Source organism: Dendropsophus ebraccatus, chromosome 1, assembly GCF_027789765.1.
Source record: "Dendropsophus ebraccatus isolate aDenEbr1 chromosome 1, aDenEbr1.pat, whole genome shotgun sequence".
NCBI lineage: Eukaryota > Metazoa > Chordata > Amphibia > Anura > Hylidae > Dendropsophus > Dendropsophus ebraccatus.
The window spans coordinates 95,671,733-95,687,971 of record NC_091454.1 but is presented as its reverse complement, the minus strand read 5'-3'; the positions used below and the strand labels follow the sequence as shown (position 1 = coordinate 95,687,971).

General features: G+C 38.7%; 1 protein-coding gene across 2 annotated transcripts in view; it reads right to left on the bottom strand.

Annotated features, from left to right (window-relative positions):
* The window catches only part of SYT1 (synaptotagmin 1), a 431,113-nt gene that overhangs the window by 236,314 nt on the left and 178,560 nt on the right, over window positions 1–16,239 (bottom strand). The gene's annotated exons all lie outside the window — the stretch shown is intronic.

The window sequence follows — 16,239 nt, the reverse complement described above, 5'->3', positions numbered from 1 at the left end:
TATTATGATGTTTTTTCTTTCATTCCTCTTCAATAAATATAAAGGGAACCTGTCATCATTTTATGCTGCCTGAGCCACAAGTTAGCATGTTATCCCTGCCCGCCCCCCATCTTGGTTGATAGCTACTTGCCTGTTTGGGTATAGAGAGAGATCTATCAATCAAGGCCAGTGGGCCAGTAAGAGGCTGCTGGAGATGGAAACAATGACTTATGGTTCAGTCAGCATGAATGTTATGGCAAGTTCCCTCTCAATAGATTTTTTTTTTCTACGTATTAAATATTCCCAAGAAAATGTTCTTTAACCCTTTAAGGATGGAGCCAGTTTTCATTCTTGTGCTTTTCGTTTTTTGTTCCTCATGTTTGAAAGGCCATTGCGCTTGCATATTTTCCCCTAAAGACCCACATGAGCCCTTATTTTTGCAACACCAATTTTACTTTGCAAATGCAGGCTTAATTTTTCTATAAAATATGCTGCAAAACCACAAAAAAAAATATAAGTGCAGTGAAATTGAAAAAAAAAAAGGGCAATTCCTTTTATTTTGAAGGGTTTCGTGTTTATGCTGTTCGCCTTTTAGAAAATGAAAACTTAAAAAAACAAAAACAAAATGGGTTTAAAATCGTTCTATTCCCATGCTTATAACGCTTTTATCCTTTGGTCTATGGGGCTGTATGAGGTGTCATTTCTTGAGCCACGATCTGTTCTTCCGGTACCTTGTTTGCATATATGTGACTTTTTGATCACTTTGTATTAAATTTTTTCTGGATTTGATGTAAACAACAATACGCAATTTTGCACTTTGGTGGGTTTGGTGCTCTTTATGCCGTTTACCGTGCAAGATCTGGAAAGTGATAATTTAATAGTTCGAGCGATTATGCACACGGCGATACCAAATTGTTTATTTATATTTATAAAATGGGAAAATGGGGGTGAGTTAAACTTTTATAAGGGGAGGGGATTTTTTATTAATAAAAGAACTTTATTTACTTTTTACATACAGCATACTGTACATACACTTTTTTTCACCAACAGTAATAAGAAGCCCCCTGGGGGACTTCTATATACACAGCACTGATCTCTCACTGAGATCAATGCTGTGTATATAATAAAGCACTGATCCATCAGATCAGTGCTCTATTATTCTGGTCTGCAGCAGACCAGATGCACTGATTGCCGAGCCGGAATCAGCGTCATTGCGACGTGAGCCCCAGCCAGCCCAGTAGAAGGGATCGCCCCTCCGCAATCCCATCACGGGGGGAGATACTCCCACTAGAAATCAGGGACAGAGAGTCAAGGACTATTTAAATGCAGCTGTCAGCTTTTTATAACTTTCTGACACCAGTTGTTTTGAAAACATTTTTTTTCTCCAGTGTACTCCATTTAATATCTTAGATGTTTTTCCCCCCTGTTTAGACAGAACAATCTAGGATTATATAATATTTATAAATGTGTAGTAATTATAAAGTCCACCAGGTGTCCTCTGAAATCCCTAATGAGTAACTGAAAATGATTTTACAGTATATAGCCATTGAACCTGACGTATTATGTACACAAACAAGCATGAAAAAGTGTGTATTTCTGAGGACTATTGTCACGGCCGCAGCGGCGTCCCGTGCTCCTGACCGCCGGTGCGAACTCTCCATGCAGCTGCAGGGGTCCATGTACAGGGACCCGGCGCTGCTACTAGTTCGGCCAGGGGGGGCGCCTTACCTCGCCCCGCTCCTGTCACCCGCTGTGCCGGCCGGCACGCGCGCACCTCCTAGGGCGCGCGCTGGCTGTCTCAGATTTAAAGGGACAGTCCGCCCCTAATTGGAAGGTGCACTAATCACTTCCTATAAATTCCAGCCCTGCCCCACTACAGGGGTTGGAGCCTCTACATGCTTCCCATAGCGTTTGGCCCAGCTCCCTGTTGTTCCTGATTCCTGTCCGCTACCTGGTCCCTAGTCCTTGTTCCTGATTCCTGTCCGCTACCTGGTCCCTAGTCCTTGTTCCTGGTTCCTGCTCCTCTGTCACACTATTGCTCCTGTGTTCAGCCTGTCACCTGTGGTTACACCTACAGACCTTTGCCAGCACCATCTCCTGCCTACTGCTCCTGCCTCGCCTCGCCTGCTGTCACTAGCAACCAAACGTCGGCGGGCTCTGGTGAAAACCAGCGGCCCCTTAGACTCCGCTCCCTGGTGCGGTTTAGTGCCATCGCTAGTGTCGGCTCTGTGGATCCACTACTCTAGGCGTTACAACTATCTGTATTCCTAAATGAACAAGACTGGTTATAACCTTAAGGACTGCATATAATAGAAATAGTTCAAATAGTACAAATGGATAACCTGGATGTTTTTTATGCGGCCATATAGAGCATCGGCCATAGTGTATACAGTGTGTTTACAACACGGACGCTGTTCTATATACTTCAATGCAGTTGAGTATTGTTAGTTAACAACGGATGTTGCAAGCTTCAACAGCTGTTGTATTAAAAACAAATACGTTGTGTGAACGTGGCCAAAGGGTATGTGCACACTACAGAAAATCGTCGGAGAACTTCAAGCGGATTTGGCTGTGTGCCCCTGCTTGAAGTTCCACCCAACCCATAGACTTTATTCTATGCTCAGGCAGATTCCGCCGTTCCCCCAAGTAATTGACATGTCAATTCTTTGGGAGGACAGCAAAATCTGCCTGCAAATATAATGGAGCCCATAGGATGGGTGGAACTTCAAACAGGGCTGCATGGATCTTTTCTGTTGTGTGCATATACCCAAATAATTTAAAGCCCAGCAAATCAGATGTGTCTAAACCATTTATGTTTATTACAACATACAGTCAGATTCCATATGCGCAAACGCCAATATGATGCATTTTTGCTTATAGCAATGCTATGACTAAGGGTTAACAAACCTAAAATGCATGGAATTGGCTTCCTTTGTGCATATAGAATGGATTTTATGTTCTATTAAGATAAGCAAACTGGAGATCACAATTTGCAGCAGAGCTTTGCATGTGCATAATGTGCATGCTGTAGAACTGGGTATGTATGGATGTACTGTACTGTCATGTCACAGGATTAGCTGCAGGAAATCCACTGTGGCTTTTGCTTTCTATTGAATTCAATGGTTCTGGAGTAAATCCACAAATCCACTATAGGGTTATGTTCTCACACAGTATTTTTCCTCAGTATTTTGGTCAGTGTTTTGCCACCAAAACCAGGAGTGGATTAAAAATACAGAAAGGCTATATTCCCACACTGTTGAAATTGAGCGGATGGCCATGATTTAATGGCAAATAATTGCCGCTATTTTAAAATGACAACAAATGAAATAGCAGCCATTATTTGACATTAAATGACGGCCGGCAGCTCAATTTCAACAGTGTGTTAACATAGCCTTTCTGTGTTTTTAAACCACTCTTGGTTTTGATTGCAAATACTGAGCAAAAATACTGTGTGGGAACCTAGCCTAGTAGTGGATTTGCTGTGAACTATTGAAGTCAAATTTGCTGTCGATTTCATGCAGCAAATCTGGTGTGTTAAAACTGTGGCATGTATCAAAAATGTGAATGTATAAAAAACACAAGACATTAAAAACATGTTTCACTTTGTAGTAGATATCGCTACTTTGTGTTAAATTGTTCCCCAAACTGCTATTACACAGGACGATTATCGTGCGAAAAATTGTTAAATCGTTCGAATTTAAACAATAATCGTTCTGTGTAATTGCAGGAAATGATTGAAAAATCGTTCGTATATATCGTCATAGATTGTTGATTAAGGGTCCTATTACACGGAGCGATTTTTAACGATTAACAACAAACGATAAACGAGAGTGTTTATCATTAACTTGAAATCATTCACCATATTACACAGAACTATGGTCGTTATTATGATCGTTATTGCGATCGTTTATTCCTTTTGATCTCAGGAAAACAATGGGCAATGTGCTATCACACTGAACGATTAGTGAAAAAATGCGGAACTTGAGCAAACGAACGTGGAATTACAGCGAACGATTAATGAACGATTAACGATAATTTTAGGTTGATATCTAAATCAACGACATACGAATAATTTTACGATCGTTGCCTGCAATTACACAGAACGAATATCATTTAAAATCGAACTATATAACGAATTTTCGCACGATAATTGTCCCGTGTAATAGGGCCCTTAGATCTGAACCTAAAATTATCATTAGTCGTTTGCTGTAATTCCACATTCGTTTGCTCAAGTTCCGCATTTTTCCACTAATCGTTCAGTGCAATAGCACATTGTTCATTGTAAGTAAACGATCTTAGTAACGATCGCAATAACGATCATAGTAACGATCTTAACTAACGATTATCATTCTGTGTAATATGGTGAACGATTTCAGGTTAACAATAAACAATCTCGCTTGCGATTGTTTATCGTTAGTCGTTAATCGTTAAAATCGCTTAGTGTAGGCCGAGGAGGGCCCGATCAACGATGTAAACGAGGGCCAATCTGCTAGATCAGCGCTCGTTTACTCGGCCTATTCCATGGCCCGACAATAGTTAGCGAGGGCTGCAGGGACATCGTTACCGATGTCCTTGCAGCCCTTGTTTCATATATTACCTGTCCAGCCGCAGGTCTTCTCCTTCTCCCGGTTACGCGCGGCAGCATCAGCTTCGGAGCGCCCTGACTGAACTGACAGAACTCTAAGCCAATCACTGGCCGCGATGGTCCTGGCCAGTGATTGGCTTAGTGCTCTGTCAGCTCAGTCAGGCCGCTCCAAAGCTGCTGCTGCCACTCGGGACCGGGAGAAGGAGGAGACCTGCGTCTGGATAGGTAATGTATGATGTTTGTGAAATCGTCGGTCGCCTGCCGCGCCCGCTTTTCGATGTAGCGATGTGCGGGTGGGGACCGATGATTTTAGGTTTGAACCTAAATGAATGATCAGCTGTTCAACAATTCTCTTTATTCCACGGAGCGATAATTGGCCGAATCGGGCCGATTCGGCCGATTATCTCTCCGTGGAATAGGCCCCTTAAGCTATGTTCACACTATGCTTCAACATTTAGGAGTCAGAGTGGCCGATCTACGCCATATCCTGCTCTCTGCTTTGGGTTATAGGGGCAATCCTGAGAAAGGACTCCTCTCTATGATGATCATGTGCACTGCAATACCTGTAGCACAGCTGCTTGTGCCTGCTTGTGTCTGTGTAGCAGATTTGCATTTTGCGACACATTATAATATAATGATGAGCAAATGTGATTAGATTCAGGTAAATCGACATTATTCTAATTTAACAGCTGACAGGAGAGACTGTTTAATGACAAATGTAGATACTTTATATCAAAACGCGTTTAAATGGGTCAGTAAGAATAAGTTAAATAAAATAATAGATGGAACTTTTTTCTTTTGTCTTCTTTTGTGAAGATCGGTCAGTGAGCAATGTTATATTTCTATGGTCAAAGCGGCATGTGTGCTTAGCAACACAAAAGTAACAGAACCCACTGCCTTGCAAAGACGTGTCTAAAGAACAAATCAGCAGTGCAGCTCCAGCCATTTGTCCTTCACACTGGGGAGTTATCTCATGCAAGACTAGCCATGGAGATCATTTTACCCCAAAACTTGTTTCACAGTCAGTATCGGTATAATCCCTGCAGACAGCAATCAATGAAACGCAAACCATTCGGTATGGATCATGGTTTTCATGATGTTTTTGGACATAAGAGCACTGAAAAATAGCCTTGTTTCAGCTAGCACAAATCCCTTTGTTGCTCAATGAACACAATAATGTTTTCTCTTTGGACATTACTAAGACAGATAAATGACCTGGAACCATTGTAGTAGTAAGTCGAGTCTTTATGGAAATTTAACAAGTGCAGCAAATGTACCTTTGCTGCCAATATAATTATATTACTGTATGTGATTATTGGATATATTTTTATGGTGTTAACACTTGGTGAGATTTTAATACACCTGTAAGTAGAAAATCAAACAACCCTATAGTTCAATATCTCAAAGAAATGTTCTGAATCCTCCACAATAGTGTGCATCACTCTGGGGGTTTACTGATTAGAACAGGATTTGTTATTACTGTGTGTCTGTGTATATGAAAAGATGTGGGCATTAAAAGGGTACAAAAATGCATCAAAGCAAAATGTCTTTTACATATATTTCTTTTATATCGTATACATTAAATGGTAATTCCTTTGCAATGTTATATAAAAGGCTCATGCTGATTATGTAGTGTTCAACATAAAGCTATGTCTGAATATGAACTGTATAGACAGAATCATTGACAATGAAATATAACATATTTCTAAAGGAGAAGTCCGGCAAAATTTTTTATTAAAGTATTGTATCTCCCCCCAAAAGTTATACAAATCCTCAATATGCCCTTATTACGTTAAATGCACATAAAGTGCCTTTTTCCCTGCACTTACTACTGCATCAAGGCTTCACTTTCTGGATAAACTGAAGATGTCACAACCCGACTCCCAGAGCTGTGCGGGCTGTGGCTGCTGGAGAGGATGATGGCAGGAGTGCCAGAGGGACACAGGGCACTGGAGGGACACTTAGCATCCCTCTGCCATCATCCTCTCCAGCAGCTACAGCCCGCATAGCTCTGGGAGTCAGGTCGTGACATCACCATTTTATCCAGGTAGTGACATCACCTTGTTATCCAGGAAGTGAAGCCTTGATGCAGTAGTGAGTGCAGGGGGGAAAAAAAAACACTTTATGTGCATTTACCGTAATAAGTGTATATGGGTAATTTGTATAACTTTTGGGGGGCAATACAATACTTTAATAAAGATTTTCGCTGGACTTCTCCTTTATCATTGGGGACAATCCTTGTATTTTACTTTCACTATGAGGATTGTTCAGCTTTAATGATGTGTCTGATTTTCCCAGGAAACAGTGTCACTCTTGTCTATAGTAGCTGGTGTTACAGCTAAGTACTTGAAAATATGGCACTGTTTCTGGTAGCAAAAGACAACCCCTTTGTCTAACTCCAGAAAACCCCCATAACACCTGGACTGAACATTTTTAGGCATTGGCGGGGATATCAGGGATACATTATTTTTATACAAAGCTGGCAGTAGTGTAAAAAAAAAAGAAATACCAACCCTGCTGCTGACATGCTAGAACTCCCAATCCTTGCTTGTTGCTACTTCTTCCTGACTTCTAGTGAAAAATAGTCCCCGCATGAATTGTCTCACTCAGCCACTCACATACCAAAGCAAGGGCTCTTGTTGTGGGAACAATGTATCTCCGGGAACCAGGAAGTAGCGGTGATGGGTGGGAAATAGGAGTCCAGACAAGTGAGTATTATTTTGTTTTTAAACTTAAACTACTACCAGCCATGCAAAAAATGTTTTTCACCCCAGGCATCTAATATATCAAGAGCCACATGCTTTTAATATTTTCTATCTTTTCAACTATGGGGGCTTATTTTTAGCAGTTTTCTATTTTTTATTTTTAATGCACCATTTTGGGGGTATGGTTCAATAATGGACGTTATTGTACAAATGATGACTGTCATCATGAAAAAAGAAATTGTGGGAACATAGCCTTAAACCTTCTAATTTACTGCAGGGGTCTTATCAAGTTAGAAACTGTGATTCGTGCCGGTTTATTATCTGCTAATGAGAAATAAAGTGGAAGGAAATATATAAAGTTTGGAATTCCTCCCGCTGACCTGGTATTATTTTATAAAAGCAAATTCTGCTAATGACTTTAGAAATTCAAAAAATATTCTTTAGAGAACACAATATATTAGAAGTACCAAGGCCAAGGATAAGCAGTTCATGATGAGCTGTATTTATGCATTATTGTATCACATTGTTATGTCACAGATGGACTTTTCCTACTGTTTCTAAGGCAACAGTATTACATCCTTCCTGTATACTGTTATACTTGAGATCAATGTCACAACCCAGGGTTTATAAATGTATTGTATAGGTCCTTTTGGGGGGTTCACTGAGGAAAAAGCTGAAGTAATGTTTGCAATATTTCCTTACTGCAACATGTTTGGAATGATGTCCTGTTACTAGGGCATCTCTCAGTGATTTATGAAAGATTCAGGACAGGGTACTATTATTTTAATTATAAATGAATGTCAACATCAATGGTAAACGCCATTCTGTTCCTAGAGCCAGCTTGCGGCATTGCCTTTGTAGTGACTATTCTTTCATACCTTTCATACCTCCATAGAACTGCAACATGATTATAATTTTAATAATATTTTAGCATCTCCAACAATGATTTGCATAGTCACGTAGAAACACATGGCTTTAAGAGATTTCTTTATGCAAATTCAGACTAATTTATATTATCCATATGATGTTATGCAGTTCCTGATATATGATTCATAATAATTCAGCTATATTAAGAATAAACTGTCAAGTACATTGTACTGTAAGCTTTGCATAGCAATTTCACTTTATCTGGTTCAATGATGTCAACATTTCAGGTGAATTTTGCTATGCTGTCAATCTCTGAACCCCAATAATGGGTCCAACTGTTTTGTATTGGCCTGTAGAAAGAGCTCCAAGGATACAGATGTGTCCTTGGTCAAGATTAAAAGAGTCTACATGTTAGAAAATACAAACTTAGGCATTCAATGCATTGCATTGAAGTCAATTACATCGGGCCAATAACAGACACCTTTTTTGATGTTGTGTGAACATAACCATATACTGTTTATCTATGTGTGGATGCCTAGTGATCTTTATGTAAAGTAAGCCTTTTAAAGTGCTTCAATAGCTTTTTGTGATATTGTCTTTAAAGGGTTTCAGCAGAAATTGTGAGCCCTTAAAGGGGTTGCACAGGGAGCAGTAAAGGTCTTACTTGTTCTGATTCCTATTATTCCATTTCCGCCCTCTTCACTTCTAGGAAGCTATCAAGTCGCAATTATCACTTATAGACCAAACCACATCTGCATACAATGTTTAATAGCTACACAATGATGACAACATTGTGGCAACACTGTCAAGATATTGGGCATGACATGTGGGCCTGGTTTTGCCCACAGGTGATCACAGGTTATTCTGCTCCCAGAATAACCGCTTTACCAAAAATAAAAGAAGTAAGGGGTGAACACATTAACATGTCTGTAATCCCCCATGACCTGTAACCTAAATGGCCCTTAGTGGAATTCCAGATGATTCGCCTTGTCCTCCTTTATCCATATACAGTATGAACAAGTCTAGCTCCAAACCAAAGGTAGTAGCCTACATGTAAATGTTCTTAGGATGAATGCATAGGCGTATAGGAAACTAGGCAACTAAAATTAAAGAATAAGTTTGCAAATAGAAATTAGAAAGCGAAGAATGCTTTTAATATGACACCTGGATCTTAACATGACAAAAAGTAGTCATCTAATGACCTCATTGAATTTATGGTCCTTATAATGGACAAATGCAAGATGAAAACATCTGACATTTGGGTTTATTGTAGGGGATGCAGATAGACAACACTGCCCTTGAATTTAGAGTGTTTTTCTTTATGTATAAAGGCAATATATAAGAGGTCCTTCCTTAAAAACTCTTGTTGATTCCAGGAAAAGCATGTTTTTATAGAATAGTGTATTGAAACCTACAAGTACTTTGAACTATTTTTTCTTGGTTTACTTACAGTATTGTACTTCTATAACTACAAAGTTCATAATCCGAGAATATGGTAACCAGAACATAGTGGTTTATTTAATGTCTTCCTATGGTGCATTCACACATACAAGATCTGCAGCAGTTTTGATGGTGCAGATTAGATGTAGTGTTCGGTTATTTAGATCAAATCTGCTGCGGATCCGCAGTAGAAAAACCGCTGCGATACGGTGTGTGTGAAACTCCATTGAACAATATACTGCAGAAAAAGTGTTTCAAGCTATACAAAGAAAAATGTTTAAGAAGTTTTTGAACTGCCTCTTTGTTTATTTTTCTATTTCTAAAAAATATTTTATTTAATATTCCTTGATTTTAAAGCTATGTTCACACACTGTAACATAGTGGCGTAGTTTACAAACTACAGCAGCAGTATTACATGTTCCTGTATTAGATGTTGACTAAAAAGAACAGATGTTGTTAATGAAATTTATACATTGTGTGAACACTAAAATGTTTTGTAGCTTTAGGCTGGCCGAACTGAGTTGTCAGCTATCTAATGTGTATGGCCAGAGTAAGGCCTCATGCACATGGCTTTATACTGTATGATGGCTTCTTAAGCAGCAAGCACAGGTCTGGGATATACGGTCTGCAAGCTGTCTGTATATCACGGGATGAACTCTTGACCTCTTATTGAACATTTTGAAGCCCTGAAACTGAACTGACACGGCTGAACTGTCCACAGAAGTGGACCCAACAGAAGAGCGCCACTTTCTGGCTTTTTCTAAAAAAAAAAAAAAAAAAAAAAAAAACCTGCCCTTTGTGAATCCAGCAAGAAAGAGATTTTGCTGGCCAGCAGCTAAAGAGACACACAAACTAATACATTATACCCCCGCCCAACAGTTACCATTAGTCTATAGAGTAGAAGTATGGAGTGTATATATTATAACGCTCGTTACATTCTGCAGCTTTCTGAAATAAGATTTGAAAGAAAACCTTAACGCTATGTTATTTCTATACAAAGTAACAGCCGTTGTTTTTAAAATAATGGGCATTATATTACAATGCCGGTCGTCCATAATGTTTATGGTCATTATTTATGCCGTCATTAACAAAAAACAGCAGTTATTTTGCCTATAAAAGACGATGTGTGAACATAGCCTATAGTTAGTATTGGGTATAGGTATCGCATCACCCAATGGAATGAACACTTTTTAGCCAGCTACAGAATGTGGCTGGAGGAAACAAACATGCCAAATGTCAGCTGAGCTGTTCAGTCAAGCACGCCTAACAGCACAATGCTGCTGATATTTCGCTCTGTGCATTTCTTTTTATCTAGCTATTCCATCTCTGAATTCTAAGCTAACAGAACGTGTAGGAAAAGGCAAACCTATAGTCACTACGGTATGTGGATCGAAAGTGCAGTCACTCAAAGTTATGTCATTTTTCCCAGCTACAGATTTCATTGATATAATATTAACCATATAAATACAGTGTGTGCCAGTAGATATTACTATGTTGTTAGAACTACATCAATCACTACTCATCCAACCATTCCCAATATGAGTTTAAATTGGATATTTGTATTATACTTGTTACTGTGATTTTTACTTTTGACTTTATTTTATCCCTGGAAATGTACTCCAAGGGGGAGATTTATCAAACTGGTGTAAAATAGAATTGTCTTAGTTGCCCCTAGCAACCAATCAGATTCCACTTTTCATTCATCACAGATCCTGTGGAAAATGAAAGGTGGATTCTGATTGGTACCCGTTGATAGAACAGCGCCGTACACGGGAACCAGGCCGCGGTTCAAAAAATGTACCGCGGAACCGGCTTACCCGTGAGGGTGCCGTTCTATCCCTGGGTCAGATTAAAGTGGATGTACCTGATGGTACATCCTCTTTAAAGTCAAGGCCAGGAACAGACTATAACACAACGACAGGTCAACCAAGTGCAACCAAAAATTGTGTAATATATATATATATATATATATATATATATATATATATATATATATAGGCATCTAACCTGCTGTTATGTTTCCATGCTGCATGTGGTGCTGAGAATAAACAAAATTACCTTCATCTCAGCAACCTGTGCACTATAGGAACATAGTATAGAACCTTCTAACCTGCTGTTTAGATCAGTATTTATTATTATGCGGTGTGATTTTTACCTTTACCTAAAATATAGGTAGGAGTTGATACATCAATACATTTCTTTTTTTTATGTTTAAATTCTTCTGATAGTTTGTCCTTTTGTATCCCACAAAGACTGTTCAATCTTGATAGATGAAAAACTTTTTGTGAGGTGCAGTCCATTGTGTATATGTTCCCTTTTCTCCTTTATTGAGACACTGATTAAAGCTGTCACATGGATGTACGAGCTGTCATCGATGCAGGAAAATAAACAGCACTGAAGCACCGGCATCGGGAGCAGTGGGGGTTGTAATAGCTGATAGATAACATTTACTGCCGTTAGTTTTATTTGTTAAACTCTCAGACAACCCCTAAAGGAAATTCACTTTTATAGAGATCCCATTGTAGCCTGTGTTGTGTACACTGGCGGCAGAGTCATGAGTCATAAAATTCAACAAAAATCTGGATTACAACAATAGGTAAGAGCACTATTTTACAGCTGGAGGGAGATAACTCAGAGGCCAGCATCAATAACAGGTCATGGATATAGCTCCGCTAAACTCTCCCCTTCTTACAGAATGAATACACAACTTAACATAGAGCATGCTCACAAAACTTTCCCACATACTGTAAATCAATAGGTTTTTTTTTTCCATCTTATGCCCAAGGGTCTTTACAGCTACAGTACTAGTGACAGCTCAAAGCAACATATCATCCTCATAATCGTGGAAAGGAAAAAATACAAACAGAAAAAAGATATTAGGTGAAATAAGCCAACCAGAGTTCCAGGATCCAAACCAGACATACTTTAGACATACATGAAACATTCTACTATTGGATGACTGCAAAATTTAATAAGCCAGGATGCAGTGCTAAATAAAGTACTTGGGAAAGTGTCTTTTTTTATACTTCTAATCAGAAATCTTAATTATATAAAAAGTCATTATAAACTGATGAGTTCAATTGAGAAGAAAGGATCAGGGAAATCCAGTATACTCTGTGGCTTATGTCATCACAAGGTACACTGTGAATGAATAGAACAAAAACCCTTTCAAGATGTCTGACAGTAAAGGTTCAGTGCAGATATAGGTCAATGCCTCTACTGATATGCCATGCCAAAGAAACACGGTTTCACTTTCGTCCTATATAAATGAGCTTCATCTGCATATTATATTGTCAAATAATTCAAGGTCAATGTACCTTTAAATTAGTGTTGGGTGCTTTGTTCTAATTAAATTGGTTAATTTCTTCTCAAAGGCTTTTCAGGAATGTGCTTCACTTTACATATTTTATGTTGCTGCAGTGTAGCATCCAAATTACCCTTGAGTAATCTGTCAAGAAAAGTGATTAGTAAATTGTTGTGGTGTAAAAAATACCAATGAATGAAATGTTAAATGAATAGTTCCCATAAAGAGAATAATTTAATCACAATGGTGATTCGAGATGTCATTAACATTTTATTTTTATTATTCAAAATCCTGTTATAATCCAAAATAATTTAGAAATCACAGTTTCTCTTTTTGTCCTTCCTGGCCAAGCCTGTTTGGGCCTTAAAGGGGCTGTTCAGAAGGCAAAACAAGTATTACATGCCTCCGCTTTCTGCTCTGTACGAACACAGCCTTATAAGTTCTTTGTTGCTTGATGGCTGCAAGCTGTGACATTAGAGCAGTTAATTTGTTTTGCCTACATGTGGTCGCAAATGGCCAATGTTGCTGCAATATCGCTGTATGTACATTAGTAATGGGTGGTTTGTGAATGATCATTCCAAAATGAACTAATCTTTAAAGTGGCCTAAATGAGTTTGTTCACTTTCCTGGCAAAGATTAGTTTAAAATAAATGACAGCCGTCAGAAAGTAGAGCCCAGCAGCCAGGGGGCGACAGAGGGTCCAGCCCAGCAGCTCCAGCTCTATCACTGTCACACTTTCATTTACTTTTAGGTTCCCTGTGAAAATGAAAATAATAAAAGATAGCACATCCTAGAAAATGCAAATCACGAAATTTAAAGCTGAGAATCTGTGTGTGTGTGTGTGTGAGTGAGAGAGAGAGAGATAGCGAGAGAGAGTGTCTATGTGTGTGAGAGAATGTTCATCCAGATCACCTGTAGTGTAGCCATCTTGTTAGCCCAGAGCTCCAGTCTTGTTGCCAGCACTGGTCCCTGTATCCTCACTGTGAGCTGTACATGCTCTACTTGCTGTTTTACTGCTTTTCTGCTCCTTCACACATTCACCATAGTCAGTACCTCTAACCACCATAGGTGTCACTAGTTCACAGCTCTCTGAGTGAACTGATTCTGTCTCCTGTAGCTCAGTACACAGGTCACATGATGCTCCATCAACTATGAGGCTCCTTTACTCCACCAGGTATCTTGATCTTATTACAATCTTCTAGTCATTTTAATTAGTAATGTAGATTTCCTATCACAGATGTAGATGTGGCTTAGCAAGCATGCAATGGTTGCAACACAAACATAGTCCACTCCCTATAATCAGGGAGGAAATCATAGGGCTGTGTCCACACAGAATAGAAAGTAAGCTGCCATAGAGAGGAAAGGTACTATCAATTTTACTCCTTGAACAGAATAAAACAAATTACAGGCTATTTTGTGGTGCAGACATTTGGTTCCCCCACTGATCAGCTGTGCAGTAAACAGTTGGTTTTTTTCCCTGTGTAGAGGTGGCACCAAGGTAATGCAGCTTCGATTTCTATTGAAATGAATAAGAGTCGAGTCTGCAATACACCTGCATCTCAGCTGCACAAGGAACAGAGCACCCTGCCTCTCAACTATTGATAGCCTCTGAATAGAATCTGATTATAATAATGTTCTACTGATATCCACTTCTCCCGCCACTGATTTACAGCTGTCTGTCTATACACAGTATGGATAGAAAGAGGTCAATCAATGGCCCATGGGTGGAGGGGAAGGGTTCTTGGTTTATGTTCTCAAATAGTATAAAGAACATCATTAACCTAGTGAATGTCCATTGCTTGTCCATTGTGATAAGTTCTAAAGTTAATCTTCTCTTTAGATCTATGGAAAACCAGAGCTTGTTATGTTGTGGCCTTGTGTCAAATGACAAACTCTTCTTGTATATAATTAATGATGTCCCAACATGACATCTGTTGTGTGTATTGCACACTGGTTTATGGATGTGTTTCAAAACTATTGCCTAAGAACACACATTTCTGCTTAGTGTTTAGTTTAATTAAGATCGTTTGCCATATGTTGGTGGCTGGCTAGGTAGGTTTTAAGTGGAATTCTGTTTTTTTCCCCTTGTCTTTAACCAAGACTATATATTTTCAACCTCTTGTGAATGTCATTGTCATCTGTATGCCATTTATTTCTCTGGGCAAACTAAATGACAACGCTTCAAGAGGCAGGGAATGTCAGAGGTTAGTGGAGGAATGCCCCTGAGATCTGATGCAAAATGATGACAAGCCATTATCAAACATTCATTAACAAGCCATTATCAAATGATGCTTCCACATGATAGGAAACTAATTCATTGCTAAGAGCATGTTAATGGCCAGACAAGTTCAGTACAAATCTCATAGTTCCATAGTTCAAAATCCATTTCAGGGATAATAGGAACTTATCTAATCTTAAATGCGTAAGTAGAAATGATATAAATCATCTTGAAATGTACAAAAACATTCAAGCATATTTAATCATTTAATTTTTTACCCTACTTCTAGTCTGTACTATTTTTTATTTAAATAAAATACTCTTATTAGAATAGACTTTACCCTTTGTGGCAATTGCCCTGTTACGCCTTTGGCAGCTATTTTCAACTATACAAGATATTAAATTACATGCACACTGTCTGGATCTATAAAAAAAGGGGTAGTGGCCACCAAGACACAAACTGGTGTAGAGCAAATTCTGTTGGTTATGGGTGAAGGGTGAAACCCCATGAGAAGTATTTGGCATCACAGGCAGAGGGTAGCCTCTAAGAGCTATAAAAGCACATCGGGAACAGGTGGCATAGCCTGTAGTCAAATTGGTACAGTCCGACTTGAAGGGAACTCCTGCTGAGGTCATATTCCTTGTTTATGGATCATATTGTAGAGCCATGCAAAATGTATTCATTAAATATATTCCATTGCAACAACTGTCACTTACATAAGAACCTTTCATGCAAACAGTTTTTTTTTTTTTTTAAAGTAGTCATTTATATGAACCACTGTTGTTATCATCACTCTGACTCTTGGTCATTTTATTGATAATTAAAAAAAATCTATCTATCTATCTATCTATCTATCTATCTATCTATCTATCTATCTATCTATCTATCTTATTCTGGCATTTATCTACCTCTAATTTCCCATGTTATATTCTTAGTACATTAGAAAGATACCATCTTCATAATGCATAAAATAAACAAGTGCTTAATACCATTAGGTGAAAGAATAATGCAACGTTAATAGGATGAAGTTGATGCTTTAAAAAAGCAGTGTGCAGGTGGCTGCAATTTCAACTACTAATATTTTATCCTTAATGACTATTCACATTGTACTAAAATCTTGACATTTATACAGGCCTGCTAG